Source organism: Manacus candei, unplaced genomic scaffold (assembly GCF_025592945.1).
Source record: "Manacus candei isolate 608988 ecotype Guabito, Panama unplaced genomic scaffold, ASM2559294v1 h1tg000017l, whole genome shotgun sequence".
Taxonomy (NCBI): domain Eukaryota; kingdom Metazoa; phylum Chordata; class Aves; order Passeriformes; family Pipridae; genus Manacus; species Manacus candei.
Window position 1 is genome coordinate 12,997,484 of NW_026138065.1, and position 25,242 is coordinate 13,022,725.

Consider the following 25,242-nt stretch of genomic DNA (forward strand, 5'->3'; position numbering starts at 1 on the left):
ATAATAATATTCGGCTGCTTTTGTGGAATAGGAATTTGGGTTTTCTTAATTCAAAGGCTTTTAAAGGAATGAAGGTATTATTTTAACTAGTGCAGTTCTCTTGTGAGTAGAGAAGGATCAGAGTTGCCAGTTTTCCCTCTGATGCAACCTCTGTTAGAACTTGATGTTTCCGTTGTGACCTGGTGCTTTGGTTGTGCCTTGAACAAGATGTTTCTGTCTGACTGTATTCCTGTTACTTAAGAATCACTTGCAGTGGAGTGGAAAGATTTGCAGATTTTGAGTCCTTAATGTGAGGCATGCTGGGCAAAGCAGATTAAAGGAACTGAATGACCATATGGAACGCAATCATTCTGACTTTCAATTATTATGCCTCATTGAAAAGTTTAGAGTTCTACTACCTCTGCTGAATCAGTGGAATATGTGAACAGAAGTCAACTTCTAATTCCTGCAAGAGACAGTTAAACAGTTATTATGGGGCAGTGCGTCCTTGTGATCTTAGTAGTTTTTCAGGAAAAAAATAGCCACTTCTCTATACTCCTTAAGGTTCATAAGACATCTAGGTATGAATGGCCCTTTGAAATGATTTACTAGATCAGAGGAAGGATTTCCCTCTTCAGTTCCTCTCTGAACTAGCAAGCATTAGTCAAGTGTCTAACTGCTGTCTCAGTAACTTACTGAGGAATCTCTTTGAATTCCCTTCCAGCAGACTGCTTGATGGGACTACTCAGCTGTCCACTGTGTGAGGTGCAGGACTTGCTGAACCCCTGTGCAGTGGAGCAAGTTCATTGAGAGTGATAGAGCTATCAGACATTCTGAGACACATCTGAGCCTAGCAGATGCTTGCCTTGGTAGGAAGCTAATTTATGCATTCAAAGTGTGTCTCCTCCACCGTCACTGATGTTCAGCTAAGGTCTTAGCAGTTGCATCTCCTCACAATTTGTCTGAATTACATGTTTAATATGGTAGTTGAAGTTGTTTCAGTTTAATTCTCTTATTTGCTTATATTTCAAATGAAAATCTTTGCTTGACAAATAGAGGAGACTGTTTGATATACCTGATTTGATTTTTACTGTGTTGTATGGAAATTCACTTCAGTATGTTTTATTTTGCTCCCAAGTGTTTTGCTTTGAGTTACTTTGTACCTGAGAGTCAACAATGTAAGTCTGTCTGTGGCTGATGCTGAGGTCATACAGTTAACTCCTGCAGAGTTCCCAAAATTGTAGCTTAATATGACATGTGTGTGTGATATTTAAAATGTAAAGGAATCCTCCCCCTATATTTATGCCAAATTAAAGAAACTGAGCTTCCTTGAATAACTTTTTTCATTACAGACCACTAATCTTTTTTCCTGCCAGTAGATACTTAAAATGTTGGCAGTGCTATAAATTCTGTGCCTTGCAGCACTTGTCTACTACTTGCTTACACTGACAGTAACTCTGCTAAGTGAATCTATCTAGAACGAGACTCATGGTTACTTAACAAATTGCTGTCAGTTTGGTTTCTAATATAATTTGTTTTGGTCACTGTTTGGAGAGCTTCAGGTTCTTGTTGCTAATTCATCTTTGAGCATCTTATAGTCTACTTGATGAAGCCAACTGCAAAATCCTTCCTCTTAGAATGTTTCTGGCTTCATTTAGTGCCGGTTACCACAAGTTATGAAGGCTTGTGATGCTGACATAACTGAGGTGAATCTGGCCTTATTCTGTGTTGTAGGTAAAGCTTCTTTTTGCCTTATATAACAGAACCAGGATTCCAACTTAAAACCTCAGTTTCATATCAAAGGCTCACTGTGCTGATAGCATAGTAACCTGCCTTGTGCTTTGATAACAGATTTCAGAGTTTTTTGCACTGAACAGTGACAGATGTGATTTTATGCCTGATTTATTTGCCTGGTTCTACTTTTGCAATCATTTGGAATTCCACATTTTCCATTACACATGGGACAATTTTATCTCTACAAGTGGAGACCTCTCAAGATGTTGTCCTGTGCAAGATCAAAAAATGGGAACTTGCAGAGAAGGTGAAGGAAAGTAAATAAGATTTACTCTAATTTAGCTCTGAAGGTGGATATGGAAAGCAGTTAATGCAGGAATGTGTTCCCCAAAGAATCATTTCAGTGGAGTAGATACATCTATGCAGCTAGTGCTGACTCTTCCAGGGGGTCTACCTCAGATCTGTCAATGCTCGTGTGGATAAGCATCCTCCAAAGAATTAATTTAGTTTCATCTTCACATATGTACATCAGTTATCTTGTGTCTGAGACAATTGATGACTAAGCAGTTTCTTTTCTTGTATGTCGTTCCAAAGTTCTTTTCTTCTTAGCCAGATTCATCTGAATCCTTGAAAAAAGATCAATCTCTCCTTAATCTCCATCTATTATTGAGAGTATTATTTCTTAAACATAAAAGATAATGAATAAGAAGTCTTTAAAAAACTTTTAGGCACTCTACCAGTTTAGTTATACTAACAAAAACATGGTAGTGACCTAATATATCATTAAATTATCACATTTAAATACTGCGTTGACCTTGCCAGCCAGTAAACCAAAGCAATGGCGAAATCCCTTTTGTTCTCTTTGCTACGCCCTGAAACCAGTGAAATAATCTTCTGAGCACTTAGCAAAAGTATATATCAAGTTGATGTGCTTTGTAGCATGAAATGGGGAAAAGAGGTAGAAATTTTTAGATCCCTAGGGACAAAATAAGGCCCTGCTGAGATCCCCTCCCACCTCCTTTTTTTATAATCAGATAAATTCAGGAGACCATGGATTGTAAAGTTTCTATGTGAGAAAAAAAGCAAACTGGCAACTGTCAGTACTGTTATTTAGTAAGGGCTGCACTTCTCAGTGCCTTCATTGGAAAGAATAAGTTTTATAATCAGGGCTGTTTATTACCATCTTATCAAATTGTCCCTTTGAGGAGGGGGTGGGTTGTGGCGTGTACACCCTGCTTCACAGTGCAACTGCTGACTTTTGAAGTGGAGCACAGAGTAAAAGCAATTCTGAAGTCCTTTTCTGCATCACTTTTGGTTTCCTGCTGCCACACATTGTTCTGTTTGAGAAACATAACATGGTAAGAAATGTGGATGGGCAGAAGGAGAATCAGACAATGAACTGTCTTTTATACCATGTTGTGTACAATGCAATATCCAGGGGCAGCAGGTAGACTAATGGCACTCTTTGCAACTGCCCTTCCCAATTCTTTTCACTTGTGCTTCACTTTTTTTTTCAGTGGGCATTTTGTTATTTAGCCAATATGATACATTACCCTGAGTGTGGGTCTAACTCTGCAGGCCTCTTTCTAGATGTATCGAGATGTACCTGCAACTTTACCTACATCTATTTATTAACTGGCATGATCATATAGCTCTGTTTATTTTGAAATCCTTGAAAAGTATATGAAGAAACATTGTAATTTTATTTCTCCACAAGAATCTTTTCCAGCAACTGATGAAACCCATGCTTATGCCATGTTATCATTTTCAGTTAATTAAAAAAATAAACACCAAATCCCTTACAGCAGTGGTTTTATAAATACTGTGTGTGTATGTGAGCATGTATGTGCATGCCTACACCAGTGCTTCACTCTCATATTGTCAGCTTGTGCCTTTGACAGCAGACTGGGAATTATTCTACACTTTCAGGTTCAGGACTTGATGCAGGGATACAGAGGTGGATGAAGGAGTTTGTTTGTTTTAGTACATCTTACAATAGCTGAAAGAGACCCAAAATAAAGTAAAAACTTTAGCGTTTGCATCACGATGGCAACTTTTTTGTTGGTCGGGTGCCTTTTTCTGTTTTGGTTGTGGGTTTTTTGTTTGGTTGTTTTGTTGATTTTTTTTTAAAGAAAACATGCAAAAGGCTCAATTTTTGTCTTCTGGTAGGCAAGCAAAATATTTTTTTCTGGGAATTTAATACTTTATAAAAATGAACAGTTACTTGATTAAATGTGCCAAATTTGTGTGTGCTAAAAGGCAGGAAGCTGGGTTTGCTGGAATAGAAAGGTGCACTGGCAGGTGGGGCTGAACTACCTCTTGGCACCCATATCTATTTATTAAGCGCAGATTGCAGTAAGCTGAAGGATTATTGTCTTCAAAAAATCTTGAACAGCTTCACTGATGAGTTAGGTTTCTTTTGCTTTCTTTTTAAGAAGGTAAAATTAATTTAGTTTGGGTGAAAGCTGTTAAACTGACAGACCTGGACCACTACAGTCCCTTTGTTCAGTCACAGAACAAGTGATGCCTTGGACCATGGCTGAGTGGGCTCCCCCAGTGCTGCTCTCTAGCAATGTGTTTTGGTTGTCAGAGGATCAAACCCAAAGTTTAGCATCTTTCTGTTCAACTTCATTTTTTTGGCCAGCATCATCAGATTGCCAACAAGGGGCTTACTAGTTAGATTTGGGATGGCTGCTTCTTGAATCTGTTTAGGTTATGCCTGCAGAAGCCCTTGTGATCTTTTTGTTTCAAGGGACAAATAGTGTTGTGGCAAACTTCCTCACACATCAGAACGGCCTTGATCAATTCATTTCACGTGAACAGCAATCAAATGGGAATGTTTTTTGTTCATTATGCAGAATGGATTAAGCGTAGTGACCTGGTGAAAGGACATACTGTATTCCATTACCAGCCCTGTGAACCATTCAATCGCCAGAAAGGGTTGTTTCAGTATTCCACTTACATTACACAAGTCTTGTGCTTTTAGGCTCTGCATTCTTTTCCCGATTCAGAGGCCTTTTGGAAAGTTGCATGTGGGCTAGAAATCAAAGACTGTGAACTGCAGATGCTTTCTTTCAGGCTGGAAGGTGGGACAGAGGGACTATGTGTGAAAGTGGAACAGAGGTCTTGTAGAACCTGAAAGGATGTGTATTAACTGTAGTACTGACTAAACCTTTTGGCAGGATATTGTATTTAAAAAAGAGGTACTGTTTTTAAACAGTATGCAAACTTTGTATTCCTATGTTTGTATATGTTTTCTTCCCCTTTTCCCTGAAACTTAAACAACAACTGTCTTTTAGTCATATTCTCTAGAAAAAAAAAAATCTTTAATTTCTGTCTATGGAGAACTTGATTGTAAAAGTATACATTTGTACTGGAAGCTGTTTTTCACTCTTCATGCTGGTTATTTTTTAATGACACGCTACTCAGGTTATAGAGTGAAACTTGGCCAGGTAGTTCCAACTTTCTGTTTCTCGTTCACTTCCCTACAGTTCTTTCATTGTCTAATACTGTACAGTGCTTGGATTGGAAGCCCTGCAGGGATTTATTTATATTGAAAAACCTTTTAATTTTTTTTTTCACTTAAAAAAATATCCAAGAACAAACAATGAGTTCTAGTGATGTTAGGTTTTAGTCAATCATGTTGTGATTTTGCCAGCTATCCAATGTCATGTTTAAGGTGGCTGACTTGTAGGTGAAATTAAAATGGAAAAATGAAAACATACTTCAGACAAGTTATTTTTCCCTGTTTCATTTATCTTTTCAAGGCACCTTAATTAGCTGAAAAGAAGGCAACTATTGCAGTGCTTCAACTTTGAGCACAATAGGGAGAACAAGAAAGTGTGACTGCGAGGGTTTGGAGACTTATGCTCATGCTTGCTACTTTGACTTACTTCATGTCCCAAGGCACAGTCAATTAAAATAGCTCAGAGTTACATTTTCAGTTTCTCAGCCTGAGAACAAAATTACATGAATAGTCAAGCATCTAATGTGCAAAATTCTTGAGGAAAATATAGCATCTTGTACCTCAGAAATATTTGAACTCTCTTGAAAGTCTTGTCTCTCATCTTTACTTGGTTATTAACAAAAGTAATTTCATATTTCAGAAGAACTTATTAATCTGCACAGGGTACTGTAAGATGTTTTAATTATGAGAAACTGTTTTTTAATGCCCTTGCATGTTTTAACATTATTTCTTTGGGAACCAGAGCAAAGATCAACAGGACTGGAGTTCTAGTACAGGGTACTTGCTATATGGTTGGTTTTACAATCTAACCATTAAGTTGTGACTTTTTCTTTCTGAAGTTTTATTTAATTTACAAACCATCTTTGGTTCCAAAAATGTGATAGACCAACATGGGGCCAGTGCAGCATTCTCTGCACTCAAAATGTCTTGTGGGATAGCAGTCATAGGGAGCTGGTGAATTGCCAAATAGATCTAGTGACTCTGCTTCTGAGGACCATTTTGTATGGAGCACAGATGAAAAAAACAACAGAACAAACCAGCACCACCAAAAGAACTTTCTGCATTAAACACTGATGTTCTCTTCTTTTTTCTCAAATGAAAAAGATCAGATATGGTAAACAGTCTTGGTGTGTGTGGAGAGGGTTGGGTAGCTACTGCTGTACAACAATATGTAGTAAATGATGTGTATTTATGAATATGTATTTTGATGAATAATGGCTACTCGTAGGTATGAGAGGGATTGTTGCCTTGTAGTTGCACAGTTTGAAGGACCTGAGCTGCATTTGATTCTACACATGGCTGTGTGTGTGGAAGGGATATACATGAAGTTATCATGCTACTTGCTTTATTGAGCCCCTTATCCCAGTGTCTGAAACTGTGATTTGTTATGCTGTGATATGATCCGAAATAGAACCACAACTCACTGTAGCGGGTTCTTTCAATCCCCTGGGAATGTTTGTCTGGCTTAAATGCATGAAGCTGAAATGTGTAATACAGAACTGCAGCTTATCATGAAACTGAAATGTGTAATATGGAGCTGCAGCTTATAGATCAACACTGACTCCACTTATGGGAATGAATGAATACCTCATGTTTGATGTGCTACAGGAGAGTTCACAGATGACTTCTTATGTTACAGTGCTATATTTTTCATGCTTTTTCAGCTTCATGGGTTTAGCTTTTTTCCTGTGTGTAGAATAGGGTGATATTATTGTGGTCTTTTCAATATAGAAATAGAATGTGAAAAGATTTCTCCCTGCTGACTCTTTTTAATGCTTTCTGAGACTTCTTTCCAGGCAAATTTCAATCAAGTCTGAAAAAGACAGGTGATTATTTCTATACCCATCACACATTTCACAGCTAAAAAACTTCTTGGTTTCGCTTGTATTCTTTCTGGATGATTTTCTTTGTTAATTTTCTCACTTATCTACCTCTTTTTACAGTTCCTTTGACAACTTTAACCCCTGAATGCAGGTCTGTGAAGATAATTTCTCACAATGTCATCAAATGATTGCGTGATAGGTGAGACAGTTCACCTTCATACTAGTCTTTGCAGGTGGTCATGAATATCACAGAACTTTATTCCTGTTTCAGTCTTCCTTTATGATCCAAATTTTTACCTGAAAATACATAAGTACCTACAGGTGAATAAATGCCACTCAAAAAAGCTTCCATAAATTTACTTACTAAAGAAAACAGACTCACTCTTATTCTATCTACCTCTCTAACACTCCAGTTCTATTGTACCTTGTCTGTTTTTGCTTTATTTATCTATCCTGTCTTGGCTAAGCATAGGATGAGGTATGCAAGACTGAAAGAGCCTTCCTGAATCACAGAGTACAGCATTTCTGTAATTGCAGGAAATTATGTTGCAGGATTCCCTTAGTAAATTTATCAATCTCTGTCTCAAAATTAAACAGCTTTTGCTCCTATTGCTTCTTATTGGGAAACCATTCAAGAACCTCACTCCTCTGATGTTTAGAAATCTGCTTCTAATTTCCAGACTGAATTTGTTCATAGCCAGTTCATGCCCATTTGGTTTTGTGCCAACACTGGTCTCTAACTGTAATAGTTCTTCCCCTTTCTTATAATCCTAGTGTGATCTAAGAGAATTCTTGACTTTCTCTCCTTCTGTTTTTCCCTAAAAGGGAAGATATTTAAAACTGTGCTTCTCTTCATTATGTTCTTTATTATCAGTGTCATTGTGCCTTGGTTTGGTAAAACCTTCAGACTTGAGAGCTTTTTAGTCTTTCCAGTGATTTCTCAGACAGAAGCAGGAAAAGGTGACTGTATGCATTTTCCTAGACAGAGAGTATGTGTAACTTTTTGTAAACTCTGAGGGCAGGAGGGCGAGATGGGAAGAAAGAAAAAGTGGCCTGTATGTTTCTGCATCTGTAAAAAGTTTTAATTGGAGACTTTGTGAAGGATGACTTGGGTCAGAGAATCTGATGCCTGAGATAGGCAAAAGCATTGATCCATTTCTTTCATCCAGTCCAGCTCTCCCATTGCTCTGTAAAAACCTGCTTGAAATGAACCAGCTGATAAAACTTTTGGAGAGGATGCAGCTTACAAATGAGTTTTTGAGGGCAACTTTCCAGCTGTTTCCTCAGAAGGAATGAGGCAAGTGGCTCCCAGAGCCCCAAACAAATGCCTGGGATCTTTCTTCCTCAGAGTGTGTGGAGAGTTCCTGAGAAGAACTGAGAGACCGGGGGCTGACGGAGAGATGAAGCCAAAGGCCTGTACTGGGAACCTCCTGCTGTCAGGATCCCACGCTAAGCTGCAGCTGAGGGCGGGCATGGAGGGAAGCGAGAGCTGAGTAAGGTTTGCTCTGACCTTGATATGTTCCCATGCAGCTTCTCTCTCTGGGCAGTGCTTGATGGCATCATTTACAAGATTCCTCAAATGCCCTTAAACTCAGTAGAAAAAAATGTATAGTCCATTCAGCATGCACTCTACTTTATACTGTCCTTACCAGGATGCTACTGGTCTTAAAATGTTAGGATTGAGGATGGATGTCTCTTACAAGAAAGCTTTTTATTTAGCTGAATATATCAAAACCAGGACTTTTTGCAGGGAAGTACCAGTCTCAGTCAAACTGTCTGAGGTTTAGGGTGGAATTTTGGGGCAGGAGGACAAAAGGAGGAGAGGAGGGAGAGCCAAAACAAAAGATCTGTCTCCTGTATTAGAGAAAATGGTAGGTAGTAGGTAAGCATAGCAGATGGCATGAGAGTAGTGTGACTTATGTTCAGATCTGTCACCTTAAGGTGAATATGGTGGTTCTGAGCTCTTCTGAAGTTGATGTCTCTGTTTTTCTGTGTATATTGAGCTATTTTTGATTACCAAAGAAATTCCTCATCTGCATTTTTTCATGAATTTTTTCATGAGCACTTTTTCATCTATACCCTGTTTTTTTTGTCTCTGCTGCTCCTGCAGCTAAGAGGTATGCACACACAGATAGGACAGCTTGCTGTATCCTGCACTCCTTATATTACCCCACTGCTGGGAGTTTACCAAATAAGATAACTCAGAAATCCTCCTGGAATGAAGATACTCAGGACTGGTGCAAAGGAATACTTAGGACTTGTTTGCTGATCACTAATTCAAAATAATTGCCATTCCTCGCCTCCAACAGATCTGTTTAAACAGCCTTAATCATTCATCGCATGAGGTGCTTATGCTCCGATGACCATAATTAAATATATTAAGTATATTTAAAATTGACTTTGATTGTATTCAAAGAAGCAGAACCGGTCTCTTTCTTTTCCATCCTAATGATCTTCAGCAGGAAGAGTCTTAAGTTTACAGGTAACAAATGTATCTAGTCAGTGTCAGCATAGACCGAGTAGAGCCGGCTGGAGATGTCCTGTGCCTAGGAGATTTTTCAGCATCCAGTATACTCTTCTGTTTTACAACAAGCCTATGTAGTCACTTATTGGTTCTTTGTTGATTTATAAAATAGCAATGGTAATGACTGGCCCTACTTTAGTTAGAAAATAGGCCGGTTGAAAATCTTTCCCTTTTTTGACTCTATTCTTATGCTCTGATTGCCTTTTGTGATAGTCTCCCAAGATGACGGAGAAGTTACATTAATTGTAATATACCTATCCCTCCATTCTCTCATTGAAATTATGTGGCGGAATTGGGAGAGGATGCCTGACTGGACTCCCTGTATCCAGGCACTCCTTCCATGGAGGTAACCCAAGTTTTGTGCAGCTCCAATGGTTCCATTTCAGAAGGCACAGTGAGGACTCTGAGCCCTGTGTGCAGGCAATTGGTGCTGAAGGAGTTCTTGGGACACTGAAAAAGAGGAGAGTGAGTATGCTGTTGGTGCTTGGTCAGTACTTGCAAGGACTCAGGAGGCTGAAGTTCAGCCATACACCAAAATGTGGCTTCCTGGGGCATCTAATAAAAAGATCAATAAACAGTCCCTTACTGTTCTGTCGTTTTGGCTCCTCACTTGTTGCACAGAAACTGAAGAGTCATGACAAGCAAAGCTTGCTCTCTGAGTTCTGCTGGTAATTCTCATTAGAGCTCTTTGGTCAGGATTAGTTCTACTTTCTCCCTCTGGAATCCTGGGGTGAAGGTTCATACTGGACAGGCAGAGCTAGAAATAAATGTGCTTTTAAAAGGCCATATAATGTCCACAGAAGGAAATGGCTGCATTCAGCTTATAGGAATGACAAAATTCTTTGCTATTACCTTCCATCCGCCCACACCTCCTTGGCAAATGTGATATTGGATACATTTAACAGGTTCAAATTTTGAGGGCCTGATGATGAGCATTCCTGCTATGTTTTCTTTAATTCCTGAGTAAATGTATACATATGTGATACACTGACTGTACTGTGCATGGTACTGTAAGCTTTGCTTACAGTAAGCAAATGCAGCTCAGTTGTTTGTCTGATTGTACAGTTGCCATTCATTCAGAAGGCCAAGGCAAATGACCAAAATGACCCTTTTCCAATGGGGCACTTCGAGGAAGAAACAGACTGGGCACTGATCTCCTCTCTGATGACCAAAGACAGGACCCCAGAGGGGTTTAAGTTATATATCAGGAAAAGGTTTTTCTTGGGTTCTGGAACAGGCTCCCCAGGGAAGTGGTCACAGCAGCAAGCCTGTCTTGAGTTCAAGAAGCATTTGGACAACGCTCTCAGGCACATGGCGTGATTCTTGGGGTATCCTGCTGTGTGGGACCAGAAGTTGGACTTTGATAATCCTAGTGGGTTCTTCCAACTCAGAGATTCTATGATTCTAAGAAAAGACATGCCTGAAAGCTCCTAGGTGTATGGCAGCACTAATTCTGTTTTGAAAAGTAATGTAGTAGCTGGTTGCAGTGATATGAGGAAGAAGGGAAAGCCTGGTCTTAGCAGAAAATAAATACTTTTTAATTAAAGAGGTTGCCATATAATGATAGCATTCTGTTGTGTTTATTTTTGTTTGGGGGTTTGTTTACTTATTTTTTTACCATCTAGCTCTTTATACATAACCTGAATGTAACCTGAGCAAGAACCTGATGGTTTGTTTAAAAGAACAGCATCTCCATTCACCAAATCAAGATGCAGTGCTTTAAATTGAAAGGCTAGTTAAGTTGTCAAAAGAGAGTAGTGTGAACGTTTCAGTGCTAAAGAGGCTTTCAGTTACAACGATGTTTTTAGTAGCACTGTTTTTAGACTAGGTGGAGGGGGGTTGTCTCTCTGATATTAGCAATTTAGAGTCCACGTGATTTTTGTTCTTGTGTTTATGGGGAAATCTTCTCATTCTGAATAAGGACCTTCTGCTAAATGATTTTGTCCATGCCCTTCTTGTTATCTTTCCCCGTTGTGTGTTTGAGATATAGTCATGGGAGCTTTTTGCACAGTGGACTGCTCGGTCACTTCTGACGTGCTTCCTGGTGACAACACCAAAGGCATTTAATGTTTGTAAAAGGTAGGATTGCCCTTGACTTGTGGGCAGCAGTCAATGCCAAGTGTGGAGTCAGAATGGCCACACCTGTTATCAGGTATGGAGACAGGAAAAATCTCATGGTGGATCTTCTGCAGGACTATATTTAATGTGTGCTATATAAAGACTACGCCTTTGAAACAATTGAATTACACAGTTAGGTGGGGAATAGACTGGATCTATTCATGGTGGCGAAGGACAGAGCTGGCTGTCAAACAAAGCTGGACAAAATCTGACTCTACTGATATGCTTTAGAGCTTTGCTCTGACTATTTGTTATGCAAGACAGAAATTTAGCTGTTTCAAAATTATTAACTCCTTGATCAATTATGTATGGGGTGGGATAACCCTCACTGCAGGCCAGGTGCCCACCAAAGCTACTCTGTCACTCTTCTCAGCTGCACAGGGGAGAGAAAATACAATGAGAGGCTTATGGATTGAGACAAGAACAGGGAGGGATCACTCAACAATTACCATAACGGGCAAAATAGACTCAGCTTGGAGAAATTAGTTTAATTTATTACCAATCAATCAGAGTAGGATAATGAGAACTAAAACCAAATCTTAAAAACACCCTCCCCCCATCTCTCCCTTCTTCCCAGGCTTATCTTTACTCTGTTTCTCTACTTTCTTCCTGCAAGCAGCACAGGGGAACATTCATCACACGTTGTCTCTGCCACTCCTTTCTCCTTAGGGGAAGGACTCCTCATACTCTTCCCCTGCTCCAATCTGTGGTTCCACACATGGGAGGCAGTTCTCATGAACTTCCCCAGTGTGAGTCCTTCCCATGGGTTCTTCATGAACTGCTCTAGTATGAGTCCCCTGTGGAGTCACAGGTCCTGCCAGCAAACCTGTTCCAGTGTGGTCTTCTCTCTCCGTGGGTCTACAGGTCTTGTGAGGATCCTGCTCCAGCATGGGCTTCTCACAGGTTTACAGACTCCTTTGCTCTGGCATGGGGTCCTCCAGGGGCAGCAGGTGAATATTTACTCTACCATTACCCTCCACAGGCTGCAGGTGGATATCTGCTCCCCTGTGGACCTCCATGGGCTACAGAGGAGCACCCTGCCTCACCGTGGTCTTCACCACAGGAATCTCTGGTCCTGCACCTGGAGCACTTCCTCCCCCATTGCCTTTGTCTTCATAGCTGTTTCTCTCACATATTCTCACTCCTCTCTCCAGCTGAAGTTGCTATTTCGCAGTTTTTTTCCTCCTCTCCAATATGTTATCCCAGAGGCACTACCACGATTGCTGATGGGCTCAGCCTTGGCCAGCAGCGAGTCTGACTCGGAGCCAGCTGGCATTGGTTCTGTCAGACATAGGGGAAACTTCTGGCAGCTTCTCACAGAAGCTGCCACTGTAGTGCCAACCCCCCAGTCCGTGCTACCAAAACCTTGCCATGCAAACTCCATACAGAGTCTGACATTCAGACCTTGTTTTTGCTTGAAAATATTTCTACAAGGAACCTTCAGCTTGCTATATGTGCTTAATATAGAAGATAGAGATCAGGAACATACATAGACAGCACTGTTAGGTTATGTAACTGGCTTTAACCTGGGCACTATTCTGACTCTTCTTGTGAAATAGGAATATTCGTATTTCTAGAAATGAACATTTTGTCATCTGAACACTGTGCAGATGGGTACAATTTCCTTAATTAAGTTCTCTCGCAATCAGCATGTAGTTCTGCCTCTGATCTTCTTTTACTCATTACTAAGTCTTAATTTCTACTGAGTTTCCTTTTTAAGTGGTTTTAAATGGAGCTCAGCTTTCCTGAGGCAGGCTTCAGTGCCACTTTCTGGGCAGTGCTTACTGGGTCTTTTCTTTATCAACACTAACTATACCCTGCCCAACCTGTCTGAACATAGTCCAGTTCTGGGTGTGTTCTGTAACTAGAGAAGTGAAAAATGATGGCACTTTATCCTTTCTTACAAATGAGTAAATATCTCTTAGTGGCATCTCTGACCCCAGTCTGGAAAAAAACCAAAACTAAACTATCTTATCCCAGTTCTTTTGAACAGCCCAAAAGCAGCTCTTCTTCCTTCCCTCTTGTTTTAACTTCAAACATAATTATAATTTAATTATGAACTCATTCTCTAATGCAGACAGAGATAATGATGAGTATCTGGTGGTACTCCAGTCTTACTTTTCCAATGGAACTTGCAGAAGAAACTATGCACTACTGCACTCTTCAGTCCTTCTTCAGGAGAATAGCAGAGGGCCTTGGGAATCCTGGCTTGCTGACTCTGTATTTGGCTTTGGGATGAGGTAGGAGGGAATATGGCTCAACAGTTAGACCAGAGGATGAGTGATTTGGATTTCTGGTTCACTAAGTATATCCTCTGTGTTTGTCTGTGTGGTGTGGAATAGCGGTGTGTGATTCTGAAGACTGACTTGCTGCCTAACTATGAATCACTTATCTATTCTGAGTGGGATCCAGATCTCATCAGAGTTAGTGCCAGCACTCTTGTTTTGGCTTCTCTGAAAGTCTATACTCTCTCAGTCCATGAGGTTTATTTCTATGTAGTCATCTTTTTGGGGGCTAATTTTTTATCAGTCAGTCATATTTGCCCTACGTGTTGCAGATGTATGTGATATTTTCCAAAATTTGACAGTCTGTTAACATTTTTCTCTGAGTCTCCTCTTTTTCTCCCTGCAAGAGTGGGTAGACTTAAACTGGTGGACTCCATTGAATTAGAGAGTTTCTAGGATGAGAGAAATATAATACAGTAAGAAAAATGGTGAATTATTTTGAAAGCTCCCTTCCTAATTAAAAGAGTTGAAAATCATTGCTCACATCCTTTTTGTGAAGATTCTTTGTTTAGGTTAGAAGATTCAAATTTTTCTATGGAAAACTTTCACTCATCCTTGCTTTTATATTGGGTGGATACACGTGCCCATGCATGTATGCACACACAGAGATACACAGGCTCTCCCTTCTTACAGTTCATGTACGATTTCCTCACGTCTTCAAATCACGCTGTACAGGAATGTTTGTTTCCTACCTTTTTCTACCCATCTTAGCTACAACTTGGACATCCTAGTTGTCCAAAATGAAAGTTTTAGGGTAGTCAAAATATACTCTTCGATTTTTGATACCTTTTAGCAAAAAAATCAGAAAAGCTTCCATAACCCCAGATGTTTCAGTGTTACTTTTTCTTCCTTTACTTTTTTTTATTTTTGCATCTGTCAGCATCTGCCAGGTTGATGGAACTGGTGCACAGAGGATGTAGGGGTGACCCAGATGACTTTTCGCTTCTCCGTTGGCTTCATATATTCCCATTTCCATGGATTTAAGTTTCATTTAAAGTGTCCTCACCTTCTCTGTTGCTTCCAGAAACCTTGGACTAAATTTTTCCCTTGTCATGTCACAGATATTGTCTTGTCTCTGTGGCATTTTTGTCTTGAGCTACACTCCACTGAAGTTTCACAGGCATCAAATTCTTTGCCAAGTAGTGGGAGAAGGCTTTTTAAGAGCTCTGCCTCTGAACAGTACCACAGCCTTCCCAGATTACTGGGCTTGTCTGAATTTTACAGCCTTAAAATTCAAATTCATCTCATGCACTTTTTTTCCCATAGGCTGTTATTTCTTGAGTTCCATATTTATCTGATCCTGAATGACTCTTTCTGTCATTGCCTTATGGTTTGTCTTCTGTCTCATTCTTTCAGCTGTCTATTCTTTAGAAGGGTTGTCTTTCATTTGAACTTGAACAGCTACTGATTTTGCTTTTCCGCATTGGGACCTCTTGAAATGTTTGTCCTCTGAGAATTTTTGGCTCTGGTTAGTCTTCCTTTATCACCTTTCTTCTTTTTCTTCTGCGTTTGACATTTTTCCCAGATTATGCTTATCTGTGTGTGTATTCAGGCCTCCTGTCTGAACCTTCCATGTAGAGGAATAGTGTAAATGGTATAGATTTGCCAGAAGTCCATTTTTCCACAGCAAGAAAATAACCCTTCACATATCCACTTGAGTGGATGAATTTGCAAAGCTTGATATTTTAAACAGGCACTGGCTCTAGTGAACCTCATAACGTAAACAGTAAGCTATTGACTTTAAATTCTGAAGTCCTTTACAACCAGTTGATTTGGTGACATAGCAGGTCTCTGTGAAATGATATTACTGCCATTGGATAGAGGCAACACCAGTTGATTCTGTGCCATGACAGGTATGGTACTGAACACCTTACACTTTGCTTTTCTTCCACCTCTAACCATTAGCATGTTAGCTGATGCTGAAAGGAAGTTATGGAAAGCAATGACAACTTACCAGTGTAGTATTTTTGCACCGCTGTTTAGAACAGGAAATGCATGATGCACACAGACAGATCTGAGCTAACTTTAGTCTGGAAAACTAAGAGGTCAGTGGTAGCAAACCTGAGGTTTCTTGAACTTGAAAATATGTTAGCCACCTATATGAGTACCCTGACATCTATGCAGGCTTTATATAGCTTTTGCAAAAGGCTCTGCTGTGATCTCTCAGTGCTGTTTTACACAAGAAACCTAAATTAAAGTTAGAAGGCCATGACTTAATGTACCGCAGTCAGACCTTTTGTTAGAGCTAGAAATAATCATAGTTTCTCTTATAGCAACTGGATTTAAAAATATCTTACTTTCATATGTCTGTCTTTATATTTCTTCATTTTTTCTCTGCAGGAAAAGTCTCTTGTTCTTCTTATACCTCAGTTCCTCTGTGTGCCTGTATCTGTGCACCTTTTTGTGCACCTTGAAACTTCAGAGATGTGAAGGTGTGTGGCCCACTGTGTCACAACCACTTTGCATTAGCCACATTAGCATTTCCCAACAGGGACCCCTTCCTCTAGTGACTCCAGCTGTCTCAGCTTCTCTATTGACAGAACAGGAAATGCATGGAGGAGAGTTGGAAGTAAGTCGCTAGAGGGTCGGCAGAGCAAAGGGGGGCTCTGCGTAAGCTTTAGTGGTCTAGACTTAAAGATTGGCAATTGGAAAGCAAAAGATGACAGAACCAGTCTGTTTCTCTCCAGTTGTACAGTTAAAAATCATGGTAATATAGATACTATTGTCCAGCAAGCAGAGAATCCAAAATCAGTAGTGATAAAGCTGAAAGAGCATGGACATGAGCACAGATGTAAGTGCCCAACCAGTCCTATTGTCACTGTGAAATAACTTTGGTGTTACCACTGGACAGATGTTACATTGAAACCCTAACAATGATAAAAAATCAACTGCATATCTTCTTTGACAACCTTGGTCCATGTGAATAGTTCTTCAGGAAGTAGAATCTACTATGCAGTCAGCTGGATGTCAGACTTCAAATGGTTTAACCAAGTCTGCAGTTGAGTGGTCATATAGTGATGAAACAGCCCAGAATGAAAGGGACCTTGAAAAATCATCTGATCCAACCTTTTATGGGAAATGAAGCCTAGATAAGATTACCTAGCTCCCGGTCCAATTGCATCTTGAAAACCTTCAGTGATGGGGACTCTACCACATCCCTGTGGAGGTTGTTGCTATGATTAATTGTTCTCACAGTAAAAAAATTCTTTCTTATGTCATGATGAACAGGTCTTTTCTTTGTATTTAATGTCTGATTCTGGTAAACTTTTAAGGATGATCCTGTGTGGATTTTTCCTTTTCCTTTCCTAAAAATGCCTTCACCTTTTCCAGACTCTTGGATGGTAAGAAGCTGCAGTTTTTCTCCTCCTCTTCTCCTCTCTTCTGTCCCCCACGGTAGCAAAGATCATGAACAGCATATAATTGAACTGAGTGAAAGTAGAACAGTTTTACAGTGCACATTTCCTTAGACGGCGAATGGTACTTTTGGAACTGGATGGTCTGCAAACATTCCCTTGATTTTGAAACCTGGTGGCTTTATGCAGGACTTTAGATTTTTGGGTATTTTGTTATGTTGTTTGTCCATGGTTCTTGCAGTGCTTTATCAGAAATAGTGAAAATTTTGACCATCACCTTTACATTGTGCCTCTAAACACAAAGGTCTTAAGAAAAAGCTACATTTGCTTTACATTTTTCATAGTAAGAACATACTAATTATTTTTTTTAATATGGCTTTCATATCTTCTCCACAGAAGCTGTTCCAAAGCTGCTATCCTCTGTAGAAGTAAGATGGAAGTGATGTCATGGCAGAGAGACTGCCATTAAAAATAGCATGACCCAGGGACCATTTGTCTTCTCCTATGGCATCTGATCTTGAAAACTTGTCTGAATTGCTGCAGTCCACAGGCTTCAGAATAAAAAGGAGTTGTGCTCTTTTCATTGGGCTTTGCTTAGAGGACAAAGCAAATGAAAGTGCTGCTTGTGTGACTGAGACCAATGCAGCAAGCTGGAAAATCTGATAAAACTGTTCCTGTATTTGGACTTGCTCTCAATCCCTTGATAATATATTCTTTTCCTCTCTGTACATGTGGCTAAATGTATTCAGGAAAGAATATCTGTCATTAGTTTTGCACTTCTATCTGAACACTTTCTGGCACTTGAACCCTGATTATGAAACAAGAGTTTTGAATAACAGATCTGCAAGATTGGCATAGGTATTATTTGGTGCGTTTTGTTTCTCAGTCTTTTAAGCAATGCACAGTGTTTCCTTCTGCTTTCAGTTTAAGCCCAAAAAACTCACCAAAACTAACCAATCCACCAAAACTGTGTGGCTGGAAACAGATTAATGAATAACTATCATCCTTTGACAATGAAGCTTTGTAGCTTCAGAGAACTCTTTCCAGCTCCCTCAGGCCATGCCAGTCTAATGTTATGGTCTAATGTTATGCTTGCCAGCCCAGGGGCTTAAGATGTATCAATATTTGCTAGTGGTAGGTTTCTGTAACATTTTATTTCTGTTGGGAGTTTCTTGCCTCTTCAGAGTTGATAGAGATGACCAAGGCATTGTCTCTTCTTTCTGCAGAGTATTTCTTCTCACTACAAAGCAAAACCAGCTTTTAATTCTCTGCCTGGAATTCCAGTGGTGCCTGCTGAAAAATGCTTTAATGCCTGAGGGTCTTGTCATTCTATTAAAATGGTGAGTGGGTTAAAATTGGAGGGAGAAGATATAGATCCTATGGCACAGCTTTGGATAACTGGAGAAGATAGGTTCTGTGTTTTTAGGGTCATTGAAAATCTTAGATTGGTAGCAGCAATCAGCAGGCAGAGTAGCTGTTCACATTTCCAATCCTTTGTGTCATTAGATGGTCTAGAATGTTTTAAAAAATAATTGTCTATGAATGAAGATAGATCACAGAAAAACACTGTTTGGGTTCCAGTTGAAGCACCCAGTGGATTAAAAGCGTAGAGAAGCCATCCAAGACCCACAGTGTCATTTCAAAAGCTCAGTTAATGCTGTCATATACAGTGAAAGGTACATAATTCTCCTCTGTGTCTATCAGAAATTACTCGATTGCATTATGAATGCCAGAAGTCCCAGATTATTAATACAGTGCAGAAACACTGGATAAGAGCCTGCAGAAGCCTCTGTCTTCTTCCACAGTCATCAAATGACCTCACTGTGGTTTTGACTCTGCCAGTGTTCACAGGAACACAGATTCCCACAGATTCCCAAGATTTCTCTTGGAGGATGGTTGTCCTGCGATTAAAGTGTCTACATATCTTTCAGGGTCTTGGTCTTCATGATTTAAGCCAATTTTGGTAAACTTTCTACTATTCCTTCTTTAAAAAAAAAAAAAAGGAAAAAGAAAAAAGTCCTAGAGCTGTTCCTGGAATATACTATGACTTCATGTCGGCATGAGGTGCCAACATGCACATGGAATGGAAGAGTAGCAAGAAAAATGGCTTTTGCAACTTGGGTGGTATTTTCTGCATGAGAAATATCACTCTTTTCTGACTGCCAAGTTATTGCACTCAGGCTCTAAATCTGTTTTGTATACAGAGAAGAGGTAAGAATTGCATGTGTGTGAACTCATGTTTCTGCCTTCATCCTGCCTGATCAACATGTGAGTATGTGAATAAGCGTGCAATCACACTTCTGTCCTGGGGTGCATGAACACATGCTCATGCTCCTCATCATGGATCTGCAAGCTTCCTAGTAGGATGCTGTGCATGCATGTCATTGTATAAACCCACAACCACATCCAACTCTCTCTTCCTCTAAACAGTGGGAACAGACAGTTTTTATTTTGAGCAGAAATCATGTATCTGGGACCTTAAACATACTTTGATGTTTTTGCTGTTTTTAAAAATCCTTACTCAGCTGCTGTGTTGTGAAATGTGGCTCTGTGAGAACCTCCTGACTGTGAAATATGAGGGTTTTTTTGTTTTGTTTTGTTTTGTTTTGTTTTTTTTTTTTGCTGATCAGCAGTGGGATTTTGTGACCTCCAGCCTATATCTGTACAGTACATCTTGTATATGTGCATTAGTGAGACAGCACAGTGCCTCCAGGAAATGCATTCTTTTGCAGTGGGCCATATGGGTAGCTTTGCATTTTTATGATGAAGATGGGAAGATAAAGTTTGTTGCTTACTCTTTTTCCTTTCTTAAAACTTACTGTGTTTTGTCCCTGCACGTAGTTGAGGCATCCTAAAAGCGTGCCTGAGATAAAGCAGAGTTTAGCCCCTTAATGAGAATTTGCAACAGACTACTAGATTTAAAAAAAAAATAAAAAATAGACTAGTTTTAAGTCTTGGCTGTTGCAAAAAAAAAAAAAAATTAGTTAATAGTAAACATACCAGCCTAACCCCAACAAGTAGGAAGCTGAAGTAGTTTTCAACCATATCAAGACAAGACTAAAGCAAATATAATAAAAAACCCCAAGTAGTCTTTTATCGAAGTGCATGCAGTCACTCATCCTATGTTTCTGGCATGTGGAGTTCCTAGGACATCAACGTCAATATTAGAGGCTTCTATTGCTTTAGATAAAGCTATTACTTCTTCCTACTCAAACAAATCCAGGTGCAGGAGGGAGAGAAATGCTCACATACTAAACCATTATGTTTCAATAGGAAATGGGGAATTTATGTGGAAACTTGGAGAGTCTTCCTCAGTTCAGAGGAAGTAATTAGTACTGTAATGGTGTAGAAGGCTGTTTCTGGATTGTATCTTACAGATATTACCAACTGTTGCTTAAGGATAGGCAAAAAGATTACTCCATAGCAGATGATAGAGGATCATGCTATGCCAACTTTGAGAGGAAAAAAATCTGAGTTCTTTGCTGCTGCTTCTAAAGTTGTCTTGACTGACAACCGGTTGCCCACCTTAAGCATACACTTGTGTAATTTGTAGGCCATTTTGTTCTCTGATCATTATTTCAGCTCCATTTCATTCTCCTTTCTTCAAATATATTCCCTATAGAGGAACTGCTGCCCCCAAACTGACATCTGGGCTGTCAGTCTCCCACCTAAATTTGACTGTGAATAAGAAGTAAATAAAAACCTTTTATTTCAGTATCCTTACTCTCCCATCCATGTTCCAAATGGTATTTTGCTGTCTTTCTCCTTACAAGGGCAATGCTTAAATCTATCTCTAGCTACTGGGAAAAGTGAACTTTCTGTGTCTTCATTTTCTTCTCTCTCTTTCTCTTGTTCTCTTGTTCTCTCTCCCTTTTTCTTTTTCCAGTTGTATAAAGGGAATATTTTCAAACCATGCATGAAGTGAACACAGAAAAACAGAACTCATAGTTCTCCAGGACATCCCTGTTTTCCTCATTGAGAGATTTTATTACAGTTGATAATCCAGGACATTTCTTGAGATGTATTCACGAGTTACTTGTACAGCCAAGTACAATGTTCTTCTCTGTGTTTTCTTTAACCCCTCCCTGGTTCCATTTTACCTTTTTTTCCTTCTGACTGTGGTGGGGCCCAGTATTTCAGGACCTTGCATTGGCAGCAACTTCAACAGAAATCAGTATTAAATTGGTATAGAAACAGCAAGGTTAGAAAGTCCTGTTACAGTAGCAAAATGTAGCTGTTTAACAACCGTGCCAAGAGGGACCAAGTAATCATTTCAACTGGAATATTGTCTTTAATTTAAGCCAGTGCATACTCCCCCGCATTCCTTGCACAAGTTACTTGCCAGTTACAAGGGTAACTGTCCCTGCTCTCAGCTTCTGGTCAACTTACATCATGAAGAACAATGGCTTTGGCAAGGAAAATAGAAAAGCATTATGTTGAGGAAAGGATGAACTAAACCTCATGGTGTTACATCCTCGTCATCCTATACAAATCACACCGTTTAAGATTGCCATATTTCATACTTATTGGTATAGGTAGTGTTTCTTCTCCATGTGCTGGAGCCATTCAACATAGTTCCAGTCTAAGGAAAACATTTTCCTTCTCTACTATTTTTTTTTTCTTTTTTCTTTTTCTTTCCCTCCTACCAGATTGGAGAGGGCATGTTCTTCCTGACTCCTGTCCAGGGTGCTCTAACATCCTGAAGGTTACAAATACTGTTTTTCGTAGACATTTTTGCTAGTTGCATTGTCTATCTTATATCTCTAGGTATTCTTCTTTTCCATGGTAAGCCACAGCACATAAAGGAATTCTCTGGCCTTGGAAATAATTGTCTACAGTGGAGATCACAAACAGTTCATATCACACACAATGGAGGAGCCTACTTGATGTTTCTGAGAGAAGAACTCATTACTAAGTGAAACGTATGGGATCTGGGAGAGCAGTACCACAGTGCTTAGTTTTGTTCAAAAGCAAATTAGAGGAAGGGACTGTATCTTTCTCAGAACATTGAATAGGGTTTATGATCAGCCTGGAAAATGAAAAGAATCACCTGAACAAGTCAAAAGGAAAGTGGTGTTGATGGGAACAAAATAACGACATCAATAAAAATTACTGGTAATTGTACCTGGTAGTTGAGTCTTGATGACTGTAGGCAAATTTTGGTTAAGTTCTTGGCTGTTTTACACCTTGCATCCCACTGGAGACCAAGGGCACCTTTGAAATACTAAGTAAATCCTGTTGAAGCCAGACATGTTTGTCCTTCTTATAACTGAGCAAAGAATTTGGCCAGAGGCATCAAACTTGTAGCTATTTTTTAGCTTTGTGGTAGTGTAGATGTTTTCTGGTTACCTCAGTCACAAATACTTACTAGATTAAGAGGAACATTATATTTGAGCAAGATTCCTAAATGTTTTCTCTTCAACGCTATCTGATCAACTGCGATTTGGTAATCTACCAGTGAACTGGATCTACCAGTGGATGTTTGCTAAACTGCAGAAAGAATTCTTGTGGTGAAACCTGTATCCTGCAGAATTAAGGTTAGATTACATTTACACAAAGGCAGAAGACCTTTAGAGGCATTGAAGTACAGTGAATTTCGTTGTAGTCTGATGGGTTTGTGTGTTGTTTTTTTTGTCATTTTTTGTCTCTGTAGCTCTTCAAACACTGCTTTGTATAGGAGTAGTTTTAGGATTTCTAATTCTCTTTCTTTATCTGTGAAATAGGGGAAAGAGAACTCCTTTAAGCCATGACCTGAGACTAAATTCACTGATATTAGTAAAGCATTTAGTGATCCTTGGGTAAGGAGGGTCAAGGAGTAAGCTTGATCCAGAATTTGAATGGTCATCAAACATGAATTGACGAAGTGTCTTTAGGTATTAAGAGACATCTCCTGGCCTTTTGTAAATGGGAGTTAGAAAGAAAATAAATTACACCATGCAGTGACAAGTCTGTTTCCACCTTTATGAGAGAGAGTGAAAAAGAAGTTGTTAGGTGATATGCAGTTTGTCTTCTGCAAGAATTTGGCTTTGATGATCATAATGGTCCATTCTGACCTTCATCTTACAGGAGTATCTTTCCATCAGGTGCTGGGTAATGTGGGCTGTGCATTTATCCATAAAACATGCAGTTTAGAGCTTAATTTGTGTGTGAAACAAATCATCACCTGAATCCTAAGGAGAACAACACTTGCAGGAGGCCTTTAGTCTAGGCTTGAGGAAGGAGAATGGCCTGTTGTAAGGGCATCTAATGCAGAAGGGGGAAGTACAGGCATTTTTCTGTACCTGGCTTTTCCCTACCATCTTTTTTAAAGTGTTTATATTTTTGGAATGGATGACCTCATGGCATAAACCCCTTTGTGTATAGATATTGTAACCAATAAGTAGCAGTGCTAATCTTGTTTAGTGAACTAAGTGTCTAGTATTTTGTATTAATTTTGTTCATCCCATTATCCATTTTTTCATTCTGTTACCATTCTGGGTGGTCCAGTATTAGCAGTGTTTTTGGAAGGTGTTGCTGTGAAAATGTGATCATAATCAATGGGTTCAAAGGCAAACTCACCTCTGAGGTGAATGACAATGTAATTAAGAATGCAGAGCAAGCATAGGAGAATATCTTTAAAGTCAGAGAATTTTTGATGTTTTCTCTGGGCCTGATGCCTGGCCATAGAAGATGTTGCCAATGCAGATTTGACTATTATTCTTCATAGCTAAGCCCCAGTGAGGAGCTGATGGAGAAGTTGCCACTGCTCCAAGGAACTTTCAGAGTAAACAAGCTGAGGATCTGATACAGAATTTGTGGGAACAGTACTAGCTTAAGAAGCAAAAGCAGGACTGGAGTTGTCTTTTATGCAAGAGATGTTAACACTGTTTTACCACTTGGAGGGGAAAAGGTCTAGTGTTTTACGATCCTTGTCCAAGTGGGATGTGAGGCTGGAGAAGGCATTATTGGGAGTTCCCCAAACACTTCTTATCTAAGAAGACTGTCCTGGTGCATAACTGTTCCAACACACTGCTTTGGTGGAATGGAGGGTTTAGCTCCAATGTAAACACTTGCTGGTTTCCCGTTTCTTGGGAAAAATGTTTTTAATTCAGTACTGAATTGCAATTTACCCCCAGGATCAGTAGAAAGGTGGAAGTGAATAATGTGCCAGCCTCATTCCACAGGGCTGCAGGCCTGATGGCATACAGTGGATCCATACAGTGGATCCCTAATGTATCTCCTCAAACATACAGCCCTGCCCCTGACTGTAGAAGCCAGGGACAACTGAATCCTGAGTAGTCTGGCTCCGGAATGTGCAACAGGGCATGCAAACATAAGCATATCTTCCTACAGGGATAGACTCAAGATTGAGTCTCAATGTTGCCCCTGCTCTCTCTGCATGTTCTTTTGAAAGAATGTCCTCTCATCAGGCAAAGATGGTGGTCAGGGATGACAGGATACAGGAAAGCAGTGAGGCTTTCTGCTTGTCTTTGATCTGTACCTGTTCTGCTGGTGACATTGTGTATGTGCTCTGTGCTTGCCTGGTAGTTTTAGGATGTCTGCAACAATGAGCTTTTGAATTGTTTCTGTACCTGTCAATAGTAGTCAATCCAGAATTTCAGTGGTTAACATGAAAGCATATGAAAGGCAATGAACTGTAATATTTTAACTTGCACTCCTGCAGAAGAATCCACCAGAGGAGTGTGTGTAGGGTGGCTAGAAAGTAATTAAATAAGGGATATTTATTATTGAAAACTTAAAGAAATACAAGGAAGGGCACCAGATGATGTTTCTGCTAACACTTGCTGAACAACAATGAATCCAACTGCAGCTTTGTTAACACCATCTGCCATTGCATTTTAAGAAATGAAAGAGTCCTGAACTACCATAGCTGTTCCAGCACATATAATCTAACTCAGAGGAAAAAAAAGTTCTTGTTTACTCAGTCAGTGCATGGACCTCTGGTGCACCTACCTTTGGC

General features: G+C 39.7%; 1 protein-coding gene across 6 annotated transcripts in view; it reads left to right on the forward strand.

Annotated features, from left to right (window-relative positions):
* DAAM2 (dishevelled associated activator of morphogenesis 2) overlaps positions 1 to 25,242 on the forward strand; it is a 221,433-nt gene that overhangs the window by 45,220 nt on the left and 150,971 nt on the right. Inside the window, exon 1 of one of the 6 annotated variants that reach the window (XM_051782851.1) lies at positions 17,343 to 18,622. The exons of the other annotated variants lie outside the window; for them this stretch is intronic. The gene's annotated coding sequence lies outside the window, so the exon portion shown is untranslated. Of the gene's footprint in view, positions 1 to 17,342; positions 18,623 to 25,242 lie in introns of those variants that run through there. 6 annotated transcript variants of the gene reach the window in all.